General features: G+C 46.8%; 2 long non-coding RNA genes across 2 annotated transcripts in view; one reads left to right on the forward strand and one right to left on the reverse strand.

Moving 5' to 3' along the window:
• The window catches only part of LOC309338136, a 60,084-nt gene that overhangs the window by 43,548 nt on the left and 3,720 nt on the right, over positions 1 to 12,816 (reverse strand). The gene's annotated exons all lie outside the window — the stretch shown is intronic.
• LOC309338061 overlaps positions 1 to 12,816 on the forward strand; it is a 31,219-nt gene that overhangs the window by 15,525 nt on the left and 2,878 nt on the right. The gene's annotated exons all lie outside the window — the stretch shown is intronic.

Here is a 12,816-nt window from a genome sequence, read left to right on the forward strand (position 1 = left end):
CAAAGAAGGGCAGTGCCAAAGAAGGCTCCAACTACCGCACAATTGCACTCATTTCACACGCTAACAAGGTTATGCTTAAAATTTTACAAGGAAGGCTCAAGCAGTATGTGGACCGAGAACTCCCAGAAGTGCAAGCTGGATTTAGAAGAGGCAGAGGAACCAGAGACCAAATTGCAAGGATGCGCTGGATTATGGAGAAAGCTAGAGAGTTCCAGAAAGACATCTACTTTTGCTTCATTGACTATGCAAAAGCCTTTGACTGTGTCAACCACAGCAAACTATGGCAAGTACTTAAAGAAATGGGAGTGCCTGATCACCTCATCTGTCTCCTGAGAAATCTCTATGTGGGACAAGAAGCTACAGTTAGAACTGGATATGGAACAACTGATTGGTTCAAAATTGGGAAAGGCATACGGCAAGGCTGTATATTGTCTCCCTGCTTATTTAATTTAAATGCAGAATTCATCATGCGAAAGGCTGGGCTGGATGAATCCCTAGCTGGAATTAAGATTGCTGGAAGAAATATCAACAACCTCAGATATGCAGATGACACAACCTTGATGGCAGAAAGTGAGGAGGAATTAAAGAACCTTTTAATGAGGGTGAAAGAGGAGAGCACAAAATATGGTCTGAAGCTCAACATCAAAAAAACAAAGATCATGGCCACTGGGCCCATCACCTCCTGGCAAACAGAAGGGGAAGAAATGGAGGCAGTGAGAGATTTTACTTTCTTGGGCTCCATGATCACTGCAGATGGTGACAGCAGTCATGAAATTAAAAGACGCCTGCTCCTTGGGAGAAAGGCGATGGCAAACCTAGACAGCATCTTAAAAAGCAGAGACATCACCTTGCCAACAAAGGTCCGTATATTTAAAGCCATGGTTTTCCCGGTAGTGATGTATGGAAGTAAGAGCTGGACCATAAAGAAGGCTGATCACCGAAGAATTGATGCTTTTGAATTCTGGTGCTGGATGAGACTCTTGAGAGTCCCATGGACTGCAAGAAGATCAAACGCATCTATTCTTAAGGAAATTAGCCCTGAGTGCTCACTGGAATGACAGATCCTGAAGCTGAGACTCCAATACTTTGGCCACCTCATGAGAAGAGAAGACTCCCTGGAAAAGACCCTGATGTTGGGAAAGAATGAGGGCACAAGGAGAAGGGGATGACAGAGGACGAGATGCTTGGACAGTGTTCTCAAAGCTACAAACATGAGTCTGACCAAACTGCGGTAGACAGTGGAAGACAGAAGTGCCTGGCGTGCTCTGGTCCATGGGGTTACGAAGAGTCGGACATGACTAAATGACTAAAAACAATGTGTTTATAAAATGTACAGGAAAAAGAATAACTTCATGAAAATAGCATGAAAATATGGGTTATATTAGGGGAAATTGCATAGCAATGATGGGCGTAATTCGGAAAATTCAGCAACACAGTGCATATTTCCCCTAATAGACACACTTTTGTTTGCAATTTTGTCCAATATATACAATTTTATGCAAAGAATTCCCACTAAAGAGATTTCCACTAAAGAAACATCTCTAGTGAGAAAAGTGAGCTTCCTTTGCAAGGCCACAGAAGAGCAAATGGACTCCTCTCCTTCTTCCGCCCCATAATAGGCTGGCAGGTGTCCCTCTGTCTTCTTCCTCTCCATCCCTTACCTGGGCAAGCCAGGAGCAGCAAAGAGAGAACTGCCAAGCCCAGGTGAAGGATCTTCATGGCTTCCTGACGTGGCAAAGCTGAATGCCAGCTTGTAGGCCAATTGGAGCCCCAAAGGTTGCCAAGAGAGGGCAGGGAGGGAGAGGGAGATTAAATAATTGTAATTTCTTTGGGACGTTGTGTCTTAGGCTGACGCGGAAGAGAACATGGCCAAAATCACATGCCTCTCCCTTCATTCTGGCAGTCATAGCAGTTTTCACCGAAGTGAGATCCCAGTTACTGATCACAAACATTCCTTTCCCTTTTCAACCTAGAAGATGACCAAGTCCCCTTTCCCCTTAACACCCCTGCTTCTGAAGCCGTTTCCTCTACCCGTTCAGCAACACTCAAGGCTGCAATCCTCCCTTAATTTACCTAGGCGCATGCCCCATGGAAACCAACAGGAGTTCCTTCTGAGTGGGCCTGTTTTAGGACTGCACTTTATGATGCCACAACCAGAGATGGCACTCCTGCCTAAACCACTGTCCATACAAATACTTTCCTTAAGTCACGTAAGCCAAGCAGGGTCCCAGGGAAGGCAGCAAGGCCACCAGGAGGAGAGGGCCAGGGATGTGCAGCCAGACAAGGCAACGACCTTAAACATCTTGGAGACCTTCTTGGCTGTGAGTCCTGGAAGCTCTTCTCCCTGCTCACAGGCCTTTTCCCACCTGGGTTCATTCAGCCCAGCTGCTAGTTACTCTGCAAAGTCCCAGAGCAAAAGTCTGCAACCTCAGATTCTTTTTTTATTTATTTTAGTGAAGGCGTTTGGAACTGAATGTGGGACACTTTGCATGGAATAGATGGGACCGAATCCTCAGCTATTCAAGCAAGGTGGGGTAAAGAAAATCGCAGTGAGCAAATGCCCAGCAGCTATTAAAGCTTCAGGATGGACAATTATATTGATCCTTTATCCAATGAGAAAAACAATGGATGAAACTGCATATTAATCTAAGCATGCAAATAAAGTGTGGTTTAAGGATTGGAGGAATTGGCAAAACCTCACAGAGGAATTGGCAAAACCTCACAGAGCAAAGCAACAAAAGACAAGGCTGATCCCAGAGCCGGACAAGCCTTGAGGTAGGTGAGGATGCTGCTTCAGGTGGCAGAAGCCCCCAACCAGGCAGAATGCCCATGGGTGCCCCTCCTGCCCTGCTGCTTCTGCCAGTGGAAGAGAAGCACCAGCATCATCAGCACTGATTTTAGACAAGATCTCTGCCATTTGGGGCAATACGGGAAGTGCCGCCCTAGGCTGATTCTGCCATAGGTGTCTTTTGCAATGCACAAGGTATGAAAACAACTGGCTGCGCAACAAATTAAGTTTGCAACCACAGGGCGATGTATTCAAGGACCACTCAAGTAATTGATGTCTTGTGTAACAAATGGAACAGGTAGCTGGTACTCGCTGGTCTATCAAAATGACATTCTGTGTAATAAAAAGGTTGCATTAGAGATTCTTTGTACTGCCAGTGGTTGTTTAATTAATGAAAAACATAATTAAGACAACTGTAAATATTGCAGGCTGTATAACCAACCTATATAATGACTATAATGAGGGTTGTTTTGGTTATTTCTGTTTCTGAAGAAATAGAATGGCTCAGGAGGGAGGGAGGGAGGGAGGGAGGGAGGGGAAATGAGTTTGTACTGATGAGTTTTTTTCATAATGGAGGATGTAAGAAAGGTTTAATGGAAAAGTCAAATGGATTTTAACAGTGGATAAATGTTGTATTAAAGAGGTTAAATTGGAATCAGATAAATTATCATCAACTTGTAAAGAAACATATAGATCATCATAAACCTTTTCCAAGTTATATAATAATAATAATAATAATAATAATAATAATAATAAATTTTATTTATATCCCGCCCTCCCCAGCCGAAGCCGGGCTCAGGGCGGCTAACAACACTAAAACAGTACAACATTATAAAACATTATAAAAATGAATTAAAATCAAAATTGATGGCAACCATAAACTAAAGTTTTGTAAAGATTGCCAAAGGAGGGAGTCAGGCTGCGCCCTGACCAAAGGCCAGGTGGAACAGCTCTGTCTTGCAGGCCCTGCGGAAAGATGTCAAGTCCTGCAGGGCCCTTGTCTCTTGTGACAGAGCGTTCCACCAGGTTGGAGCCGCAGCCGAAAAAGCCCTGGCTCTAGGTGAGGCCAGCCTAACCTCTCTGTGGCTTGGGACCTTCAAGGTGTTTTAATTTGAAGATCGTAAGACTTCCGGGATAGCGCGAACGGGTAATGGCGGACTCCCTCTGAGCTCCGGAGGGAGTCGGCTCCGCTAAGGACGGGTCTTGCCGTGCCGGCGACACGGGGACCCTTAGAAACCGCAGGCGCGGAAGCCTGCGGACATGGTGACTCGGTGGGCACCTTAAGCGCCCTCCCTGACCCGCGAAGAGCCTTTTTAAAGGCTACGGAGTGGACCGGAGAGTGGCGTGGTGCTGAGAGTCGATCGCTGCCTTGGCGGAGCGAAGCCGCGAGCCATGACCGGAGAGCGCTGTCTTTCTTCTTAAAATTTGGACTGAAAATGTAACCCGTGAGTAAAAGGAAATTTCGGCACTAAAAGTTTCTTATTTACGAATTCGAGTATGATTGGGGGGACGTGTTAAAAAGGAAGTCCGCACTCCCCCTCCCCACCAAAAGATTTAAAGCAAAGAGATAGCACCAGGTCGGAAAGACTTTGGTGCTTAAACGGAGAACTTTCACAAACTGAATTAAGAAGTAATTTGAGCAGGAGTGGAAGAAAGAGGAATTCCGGGGGTTTTGCTTTTTAAGTTGACCCCCCCCCAGACCCGGGTAGCGCCCAGTGTGGGAGCCCGAGAAACAGAATAAGGAGTTTGACAGCTGTCAAAAAGAGCTGTCAAACGACTAGCCGAAACGTGGAACTGTGTTATAACTGCTTTTCTGGATTAAATGCTACATTGAAACTGAATTGATTGAACTGATTGGAAACAAAATAATCCTTAACAACAAAGTAACTGACTGTTGGGTGAGATTCATGATGGAGATCCCTCTGGAGGGAACTGATGACATTGCAATGGCTGCTGAAGGAAAATTACTGGCAGAGATACAAAAAATGTTTTGTCTGGTGGGAACCTTGCAAAAACAGAACACAATTATGACTGAACAGTTGATGACCTTCAGTCTTAAACTTAACGACTCTGTCAATGGAACTAAACAAGTGGAAAAAAAATTTGCAGCTGCAGAAGGAGAGATAACCCTATGGGGGGAAGGAGAAAAAGAAAGAGTTCAACAAGAATGCAAACAGAAACCTGCAACTTTTGGGAATCAAAGAAACAAGGAGGATGACTATGGGATTGCAGATCTGCAGGGCCAGAGGAAGAGAGAAGCCCCTGGAATAATCAGAATATTGAATCAACAAAGAATGAACAAGTTCAATGGGGACTTCTTTCTGGGGCTGGACTTTGGGAGATTTGTTGTCTTTGGTCAAAAACTGCCTTTGTTTGATTTGGAAGAAAGAAAATATGAGGAGCTGCTGACAGAACTTCATGGAGAAGGGAAGACCAACAAAGAGGACTATAAACAAAATCGGCGGAGAGAGGCTAACTGGGGCCTGAAGGCCTCGGATGTCAGAAATCCGGGCTAAAACTGTTGTTTATCTATTTGGGTAGGGGCAAAGCGGGGGCAGGGGGGAGGGGAATTTGGGGTGGTAAAAACCTGGGATTTGGAACTGAAATATTATGATTTTAGATTTAATATATATATATAAAAAAGATGAGTTTGTGGGAGAGAAATTAGGCCGACCTTGGAGAATAGATCCAATATGGGAAAGGGAACATGTAAAATTATGATAAGTTAAAAAGGGGGAAAAGATAAATTGGAAGGAAAGAATTGAATAATTTTTAAGAGATCTAATAAATAATTTGCTGAGCTATGTAGTGAAAATGGAAGGTGGGCAGGGGAGTGCGGGGAAGTCATTGAAAGAAGGAGATGAAAATTTGGTTGTGTTTTGTTTTGTTTTGTGTTTGTTTTACCTTTGTTTTGATTTTTTTTTATGTAAGTTTGTTTTGTCTTTAAAATTGAAAATTGAATAAAAATTATTTAAAAAAAAAAAAAAAAAAAAAAGATCGTAAGTTCCTCTGTGGGGCATACCAGGAGAGGCGGTCCCGTAGGTACGAGGGCCCTAGGCCGTATAGGGCTTTGAAGGTTAAAACCAGCACCTTAAACCTGATCCTGTACTCCACCGGGAGCCAGTGCAGCTGGTATAGCACAGGATGAATGTGATCACTAAGCGAAGACCCCGTAAGGAGTCTCGCTGCAGCATTTTGCACCCGCTGGAGTTTCTGGGTCAGTCTCAAGGGCAGCCCCACGTAGAGCGAGTTACAATAATCCAGTCTGGAGGTGACCGTCGCGTGGATCACAGTGGCTAGGTCAGGGCGAGAGAGGTAAGGAGCCAACTGCTTAGCTTGGCGGAGATGAAAGAATGCCGCCTTTGTTATAGCTGCAATCTGTGCCTCCATGGAGAGGGGAGGTATCGAAGATTACACCCAAACTCTTAACGGACGGTGCTGGCACTAATTGCACCCCCGCAAGAGATGGGAGTTGCCCCCTCAGCCCCATGTCGTCCCGTCCCAGCCAGAGGACCTCTGTCTTCGAAGGATTTAACTTCAACCGGCTCCCACGTAACCATCCAGCCACAGCCTCCAAGCATCTGATCAGTGTGTCTGGAGCCGAGTCCGGGTGGCCGTCCATCAACAGATAGAGTTGGGTGTCATCAGCATACTGATGGCAGCCCAGCCCAAAACTCCGGACAAGCTGGGCGAGGGGGCGCATAAAGATGTTAAAAAGCATCGGGGAGAGTATTGCACCCTGGGGCACACCACACACCAAGGAGTGGCGGGATGACAATTTCCCCCCAAGCGCCACCCTCTGTCCCCGACCAGAGAGAAACGAGCGCAGCCATAGAAGGACTGTGCCCTGGATCCGCAGGTCGGCAAGGCGGTGGTCCAGGAGTTCGTGATCGACCATGTCGAAGGCTGCTGACAGGTGTAGAAGAATCAGCAGCCCCGACCCGCCTCGATCCAGCTGCCTGCGGAGATCATCTGTTAGGGCGACCAGAGCCGTCTCGGTCCCATGACCAGCGTGGAAGCCGGACTGGAATGGATCCAGAGCTGATGTTTCATCCAGAAACCTACCAAGCTGTTCAGCAACCGCTCTCTCAATCACCTTACCCAGGAATGGAAGATTCGAAACCGGGCGGTAATTGGATAGATCTAAGGGATCTAATGATGTTTTCTTTAAGAGCGGGCGCACCACTGCCTCCTTCAGTTCCCCTGGGAATGTCCCGGTGCCAAGGGACAGATTGATGATATCCCCCAGGGGGGCCCGCACCTCGTCTGGACACGCTCTAATCAGCCAGGACGGGCACGGGTCGAGAGGACAGGTGGTGGGCTTTCCAGCTCGGAGGAGTCTGTCCACATCGGCTGGGGATATCCAGTCAAAGTGGTCCAATACTGAACCCGAGGACAGTCGAGGGGCCTCCAGTTCCTTTATTGTATCCAAATTGGCAGGGAGGTCATGGCGGAGCAACAAGACCTTCTCCGCAAAAAAGCTCGCAAATGCCTCACAGCTGTGTGTCAAATTGTTATTTAAATTTGGCTGTCCTTCGAGGGACGTTAAAGACCGAATTATACTAAATAATTGCGCCGGGCGAGAGCTAGCGGATGCAATGGAGGCCGAGAAGTAAGACTTCTTAGCGGCCTTCACTGCCATCTCATAGGTTTTCATAAAAACCCTATAAGATGTTCTTGAGGCTCCGTCACGGGCACCCCGCCATACTCGCTCTAGCCGTCTGAGGTCCCGCTTCATTTTCCGGAGCTCCTCGGTAAACCAGGGAGCCCGGTTTCTGCGGGGTCGCAGAGGGCACTTAGGTGCGATCTCATTGATGGCTGCCAGGAGCTGGGTATTCCAGGCCTCAACAAGCTCAGTCAATGAGTCGCCAGGGGGAGAAAGGTCCCGCAAGGCTTGACGGAATCTATCAGGGTCCATCAGCCTCTGCGGGCGAGCCCAAATTGGCTCGCCACCCAAGCAGGGTGGGGGTGGAACGTCAATCCTGGCTTTCAGGGCATAGTGATCAGACCATGGCACCTTCATCGAAGGAAACATGATCACATCTATACCAACGCCAAAGATCAAATCCAGCGTGTGGCCTGCTTGATGTGTGGGGCCCGAAACAAACTGGGAGAGCCCTAGTGTCGTCATGGAAGACACCAGGTCCAGAGCCTGCGAGGAGGGAGTGGCATCAGCATGGATGTTGAAGTCCCCCAATACCAATAGGTTAGGGAACTCCAAGGCCCAGCCGGCCACCGCCTCCAGCAGGCCTGACAGGGTGGCTGCTGGTGCGCTAGGTGGCCGGTACACCAGCCAGACAGCCAAGCTCACCTCGGAGCCCCACACTAGGCCAACACATTCAATGCCGGGGATCGATGGCGATGGTAGAGCCCTGAAAGAACAATCTTCCCGGATTAATAACGCCACCCTCCCCCCCGGCCCACAGTCCGCGACTGGTGGAGGACGGAGAAACCCGGGGGCGCCATCTCTCGTAAGGTAACAGTATCCTCTTCGCGCACCCAGGTCTCAGTCACACATGCCAGGTCAACCCCCTGCGAGGTGAAGAAATCTCGCAGGGTGGCGGTTTTGTTGCCTATAGACCTGGCATTGCACAACACCAGTGACGGAGGTGAGTAATCCTTGCTCACCCTACCCTCGTCTCTCGGGATGGGGCGCAGATTGGAAGGGGTACGAGCATATCCGTATCTCGATCCCCTTCGCCTATGACATCTGCCCCCACCGCCATACCTCCCTCGCCCCTCCACAGTAGGAATCCCAAGCCTCAGGCTCGCCTCCATTTACGGAATATAAAAGCAAACAAACATAAACAATTACACGAAAACAAAACCAATCCCCACCCCACTCCACAACCACCCCACCCCAACCCAAAATAAACCAAAACAAAATAAAAATACATGGATAAAAACCACCGCTTATGGTGGTACAACAAAGCAAAAAAAATAAAAACAGTTTAAAACATATAAAAACACTTCAAACAACCGCTGTCGCAGCACCAGTGTCCCCAAAGGTGCGGCAGTGGTGAGCGTAGGCCCCGCCCCCTGGCCTGATGGAAAGTGGGCCTGCAGGGGGAAGAGCCCTCCCCACAAACGCGCGGCAAAGCGCGTAATTAAGCTATTTTCTCAGTTCACTGGGTCCCTTAGCCTAAACCCAAGAAGGGTGGTAGCCTAAAGCTACTCAGATCAGAGGCTCCTCAAAATGATCTGTCCAGAAAATGCTGTGAGAGGGGCAGGGCATGCGGACGAGAAATGATCACCTGTTCTGGCCACTTGTTTGAATCTCATTTGCCAAGCTGAATTTCCCTTCTTTAAAAATTATACAATGGCGGAAAGCTCCCAATGTCAGTGAAGCCAGCAGGAAACAAGAACGGGAGTTTGTCCCAGCCCAGGAGGAAACAGGAAGTTTATTTACTGGCTGGACAAACATCCCTTCTCATGTGTAAACATGTCCACTCTAGGAATGTTGTATTTGACTGCTTTGTATTTCACACCCCACATACCCCTTCTCAGGCAATACAACATGCACAAACATAAATAACTTTATTCAACCACCCAGAGTCCCAGCTTGACATGTAGGTTCTGGAAACTCTCTTGGCAGGGGTTTTGTCAGGATGTCAGCAGTCATCTCCTTGGTGCGGCAGTAAGACAGTTCCACAAGTCCATCCTGGATCATCTCACGTACATCATGGTACTTCACGCCAATATGTTTTTTCCTCACATAGAACTTCTCACTCTGTGTCAGCTTCAAGCAACTCTGATTGTCCTCTAGCAAGCTGACAGGTTCCTTTCTCACCAACCCAAAGTCCTTGATGAGTCGATCGAGCCAGGCAACCTCTCTGCATGCATCTGTCGCTGCAATGTACTCTGATTCTGTGGAAGACAATGCTACACAGCTCTGTTTATAACTACCCCATGCAACAGGTCCATCCCCAAACATAAAAACAAATCCACCTGTGGATTTATACTGAGCATTGTCCCCAGCCCAATCCGCATCAGTATACCCAACCAACTTAGGGTTTCTGACAGCTGGTAACCTTAACTGACAATTCATGGTACCCTTCAAATACCGCACCACCCTTTTTACACCTGCCCAATCATGCTCAGTGGGAGAATTCACTTTTCTACTAAAAATCCCCACAGCATTTGCTAAGTCAGGTCTACATGTGGTAACTAGATACAAGAGTTCACCAACTGCCGACCTGTATTCACTGTTGTCTGGCAACAGCTTTGAATCCTGCTGATTCTTCAAGAAGTTCGTGGTCATGCGTATTGCAGCCGGATGTGCATCTTGCATCTGCGGATCTTTTTTCTCTGATTGAGAAGAAATGAGCCATCTTCTTCTTAAAAGATTTAACTATGTGTTTTTTTGGGGGGGGCTATTCAGTTCCTTTTTATTCTTATTAGGTATTTTGTGGTATTACTGTATACTGTAACTTGAACAATAGGTTTCTTTACAAGTTGGTGATCATTTATCTGATTCCAGTTTAACCTCCTTTAATATAGCATTTGTCTGCTGTTAAAATCCATTAGAGTTTTCCATTAAAACGTTATTATTTCCTCCATTATGTAAAAACCTCATCAGTACAAACTCATCTCTTCTCCCTCCCTCTTTCCTCCCTTCTGTGTCTTAGAGCCATTCTACTCCATCAGAAACAGAAATAACCAAAACAAAACTCATTATAGTCATTATGTAGGTTGATTATACAGCCTGCAAGATTTACAGTTGTATTAATTGTGCTTTTCATTAATTAAACAACCACTGGCAGTACAAAGCATCTCTAATGCAACCTTTTTATTACAAAGAATGTCATTTTCATAGAGCAGTGAGTACCAGCTACCTGTTCCATTTGTTACACAAATTACTTAAGTGGTCCCTGAATACATCGTCCTTTGATTGCAAGTTTAATTGGTTGTGCAGCCAGTTGTTTTCATACTTTATCTATTGCAAAAGACACCTATGGCAGAATCAGCCTAGGGCGGCACTTCCCGTATTGCCCCAAATGGCAGCCTAAAATCAGTGCTGATGATGCTGGTGCTTCTCTTCCACTGGCAGAAGCAGCAGGGCAGGAGGGGCACCCATGGGCATTGTGCCTGGTTGGGGGCTTCTGCCACCTGAAGCAGCATCCTCACCTGCCTCAAGGCTCTGGGATCAGCCCTGTCTTTGGTTGCTGTGCTCTGTGAGGTTTTGCGAATTCCTCTTAATCAAATTCTTCAATCACATGGTATTTGATTGTTTAGATTAATTGCAGTTTCATCTATTGTTTATCTCAGTGGAAAGGGATCACTATAACTGTCCATCCTAAAACTTCAATAGCTGCTGGGCATTTGCTCACTGTGATTTTCTCCCCTCCATCTTGTTTGAATAGCTGAGAATTAAAAGGTAAACCTAAAGGGAAAGTTAAGTCCAGTTGCGAATGACTCTGGGATTGCGGCGGTCATCTCACTATACTGGTTGAGGGAGCCGACATTTGTCCGCAGACATTTTTTCCGGGTCATGTGTGCAGCATGACTAAGCTGCTTCTGGCGAAATCAGAGCAGTGCACAGAAACACCATTTACCTTCCCACCAGAGTGGTACCTATTCATCTACTTGCACTTTGATGTGCTTTCGAACTGCTAGGTTGCCAGAAGCTGAGACCGAACAATGGGAGCTCACCCTATCACGGGAATTTGAACCACCGACGTTTTGATCGGCAAGCCCAAGTCTCAGTGGACCACAGCGCCAACCGTGTCCCTTAGCTGAGTATTAGGTCCATGCAAAGTGTCCCACATTCAGTCCCACATGAAAGCACCAGGCCTGAGCATGAAAGCTCAAATGAAACCTCAAAGCAGAGAAGGTTAACTCTTTGGCCTTTGAATTTTTCTGATGTGGAGATTCCCTGATCTTTAGTCACAAATAACAGCGACTCCATGGAGCGCAGGACAGAAGAGCAAAGCGGCTTCAGAAACAGGGTTGGGAAGGGGGAAAGGGGGCTTAGTCATCTTCTAGGGTGGAAAGGAGAAAGGAAAGGACAGGTTGGCCAATTATTATGAGGTGCAGAGTGGACATGGCAGGTGTAGCAAGCAGAGAAGCAGAGCCCCTCATGTTTGAAAATATTTTTGTAAGTGGCTTTGAGTCTAGTTAGAAAAAGGTGTTTGCGAAAAAGGATGATGATGACGATTGCAAGAATGAGAAAAAGGACAAGAGAGCATGTGAAGACTGCCCTTCCTTCAAATAAGCAAAGACTCCATCATTTCACCTTTGAAATCTCCTTGCCCTGCATGTCCCACTCAACCTCTTCAATCGGTGGACTTGAATCTTTCTTTTTCTTTTTGGAAGAACTGTTTGAAGCTATTACTACTACCAGTGCTATTTCCTGGGGGGGGGATGCAGGGGTCCGCATACCCCTAAACATTTTGTGAATCTAAGTTTGGCCAGATTGAGGAGCAGTATTTCAATATGAGTAGGAAAATGAGAGTAACCCTAAACATTTTTTAGGGGGGGGGAGCACTGACAACTACTAAGAATAATCATTGTGGAAAGCGAGCATGTGAAAAGTGACCTTCCTTCAGGTAACCACAAGGGTACAGTAATGTGGTGGGGACAGGTGAGGGGTGAGTCATTTACCTGAGGGATACATCCCCCTAGCACTGCCTATGTGGGGCATCGCATGCTCCTCATAAATGTTTTGTTTGATTCAAGCTATCTCCCTCTGAAACATAAATACAGCACACCTGAATGTTTGTGATTTTACTTCTGTGGAAAGTGCTATGACTGACAGAATGCAGGAATGCCTTTGCAGAGGCACGTGATTTTGGCAACGTTCTCTTCCACGTCAGCCTAAGTCACAATGTCCCAAAGAAATTACAATTATGAAATCTGCCTGCCTGCCCCCTCTTGGCAAACTTTGGGGCTCCATTTGACTTAAAAGCTGGCTTTGCCTGGCTTTGCCACCACAATTCATCCTGAGCCATGAAGATCCTTCACCTGTGCTTGGCAGTTCTCTGTTTGCTGCTCCTGGCTTCCCCAGGTAAGGGATGGAGAGGAAGAAG

Source organism: Podarcis erhardii, assembly GCF_964252035.2.
Source record: "Podarcis erhardii genome assembly, chromosome: 3".
NCBI classification, from domain to species: domain Eukaryota; kingdom Metazoa; phylum Chordata; class Lepidosauria; order Squamata; family Lacertidae; genus Podarcis; species Podarcis erhardii.